At 37.4% G+C, this 3081-nt stretch overlaps 1 pseudogene; it reads left to right on the top strand.

The window, feature by feature from the left end:
* The first annotated feature begins 2824 nt into the window (after positions 1 to 2824).
* LOC110301535 overlaps positions 2825 to 3081 on the top strand; it is a 1190-nt pseudogene continuing 933 nt past the window's right edge.

Raw genomic sequence — 3081 nt, 5'->3', positions numbered from 1 at the left:
TTAATATGGTTTGCAGATCATAAATTTACCATATATATGAGTCTTTTTTTTCTAGATTCTCTATTTGGACCTTTTGAGATATGTCCCACCTTATAAGTGATACCCCACCAAGGTATCACCCCAGAACCCCAACCCATTGAACCACACAAAAAACCACCATCTTTCACATTTATTCACAGAATAAAAGCAAACCTTAACCTGAGGTCAGACAGGCAACCCAGTTAGGGGAGCAGGATCCACAGGCAGGCAGGCAAGCAACACATTCAGGGACAGCCACTGCTCTAGTTGTTGGAGGACTTACATGAAGACCAAACTGCTCATCTGCTGCAAATGTACCAGGGGCCTGGCTCCAGCCCATGTTTGTTCTTTGGTAGGTTGTTCAGTCTCTGGGAAAGCTAAAGGGTTGAATTTACTTGACTCTTGATCTTCCTGTGGGTTTTCTGTTTTATTTGGGACCCACAATCCTATCTCCAACTCTCCCATTAAGACTCCCAGATGTCCTTCCTATATGTAGCAGTAGGTTTCTGTATCTGGTAGAGCCTCTCAGAGAACTGTTATGCTAGGTTCTTGTTGGCAATTATAAGAGAGTGTCATTAATAATGTCAGAGATTGGTTCTTGTCCATGGGATGGGTCTCAGGTTGGTCCAATCATTGCTTAGCCCCATTCCCTCAGTCTCTGCTTTATCTTTCTTCCTATATATCTTTTAGGAAGGACACATTTTGGGTTGAAGATATTATGGGTGGGTTGCTATCCTTGTCTCTACACTAGGAGTTCTGCCAGTGTACAGAAAGCAGTCACTTCCTGATTCATTTTCCCCATTGCTTGTAGTCTCAGAATGAGTTGCCTTCCAAGGACCCCTGGGACCTTCCTACACCCCAGGTTTCTAGCAAGTACTAGTGATTACTGATGCCCCTCCACACACCCTATCCCTGACACCTATTCCATTTTCTCCTCCACATTTGATCAGATCCCTACTACAGTATGATCTGTTCCCCATCCTCTCTCCCACTCAGTTCCATCCCTCTGTCCACCAAATATCTATTTTAGTTCTCTTTCTGTGAAAGATTGGCCATCCTTGTTTTGGATGTGTGGATTATAGTGTGAAAGTTTGTTGTGAGTTTAATTATCCAAGATGTCTTTGGCCATTTTTTACTAAAATGCCCAAACCAATTTCAATGTTACACTTTTTTTATGGTGTTTTGTATTGTTTTGCTTTGTTTTTTATTTTTTTTATTTTTTTGAGACAGGGTTTCTCTGTGTAGCCCTGGCTGTCTTGGAACTCACTCTGTAGACCAGGCTGGCCTCGAACTTAAAAATCTGCTTGCCTCTGCCTCCTGAGTGCTGGGATTAAAGACGTGCACCACCAACACCCGGCTCAATGTTACATTTTTAGTCAATGAATACAACCCCAAATCTAACTGTTTGCTTTGCAAATCATATTGCAAGTTGATATCTATTGTTCAGGACTCTTTTCATTTAGTACTTTCTTAAGGAGCTGCCTTTTACCTTTTACCTTTTTGCAGGAAGAATGTATGTGTGTGTGTGTGTGTGTGTGTGTCTGTGTCTGTGTCTGTGTCTGTGTCTGTGTCTGTGTGTGTCTCTATGTGTCTCTGTGTGTCTCTCTGTGTTTGTGTGTGTGTCTGTGTGTGTTTGTGTGTGTGTCTGTTGTGTCTGTGTGTGAATGTTTTTGTTTATATGTATATGTGTGTGAATATGTTTGTTGAAGCTAGGAAATAATTTGAACATTGTTTCTTATGGGCCAGTTACCTGATGCTTTATTATTATTATCATCATTATTTATTATTATTATTATTATTATTATTATTATTATTATTATTATTATTATTATCACTAATCACTTTATATCTGGATGCTGTCCCTCCTCTCCCTCCATCCTCTGCTTCCAGTCGCAACCATACCAATCCCTCCCTCAATTATTCCTACGTTTCTCCTAATACAGATCTTTCACTTTTTTGGTTAATGTTACCCATTATATTTTATGTATTATGTGGAGCTACTATGAAAGGTATTTTTCCATGGTTTCCTTCTCAATAAAATTTTTATTTGTATACATGATAGACACTGATGTATGTCAATTAATGTTGAATCCTCTCAATTTGCTGACAGTGTTTTTTTAAGCTATAGGTGTTGCTTAGAGGAATTTTTGGAGTCTCTTATATATACTCTAATATCATCTGCAAATAACATTAAGTCAATACTAATTCATTATGAATGCTTATTTTGTGAAATAATCAATAAAAATATTTACTATGTAAAAAACAAAGAAACAAATTTTTAATTTTTGCTTTCTGTTTCTGTGTCTCTGCTTTGACACTCTATTCATAAAATTTGAAGGAGCAAGAAGAAAATTTGAAACATAAAATTCTTAATCTGGAAAGTTTGCCAGTAATTTTCATTTAATTGATATGTCTCTGCCACTTATGTGTTATATGCAATTGTTTTTGGAGAAAGCTGTTAAAGTCATGATTCAAATCAACTACTTTATTTTCTGAGCTGTATCTCTTAATAAATGGTGGCATTTAGAAATAGTATTTAGAAATTCTAAGGCAAAGGTTTGGCACATTGAAATACTGTACAAAAGTTTTTAACAATACAAACACAAAGTATTTTTTATAAAAATATTAACTTTGAGTTTCAAAAACTTTCAAATTTAGAAAATATTAAAGTGAGATGATTTCCACATAGAAAATATGATACAGAAGTAGTTTTCATATAGAATTTAAGTTGGTACCTTCTTCTGAAAGAAGAGCAACTGTGTACCTCTGAAGTCCATCTTTTCCTTTCAGAATCTGACCAGAGAGCATGGAAAAAGGAAATCACTCCACAGTGACCAAATTCTTCCTCTCTGGCTTAACAGAACAACCAGAACTACAGCTGCCACTCTTCCTCCTCTTCCTTGGAATCTACCTGTTCACAGTGCTTGGGAACCTGGGCATGATCATCCTAATCCTGATCAGCTCCCACCTGCACACACCCATGTACTTCTTCCTCAGCAGTCTGTCCTTCATTGACCTTTGTCAATCTACTGTCATTATGCCCAAAATGCTGGTGAATTTTGT

This window comes from Mus caroli, chromosome 9 (genome assembly GCF_900094665.2).
Source record: "Mus caroli chromosome 9, CAROLI_EIJ_v1.1, whole genome shotgun sequence".
NCBI classification, from domain to species: domain Eukaryota; kingdom Metazoa; phylum Chordata; class Mammalia; order Rodentia; family Muridae; genus Mus; species Mus caroli.
The sequence above is the reverse complement of the archived record's forward strand: the minus strand, read 5'-3'. Positions and strand labels throughout refer to the sequence as shown.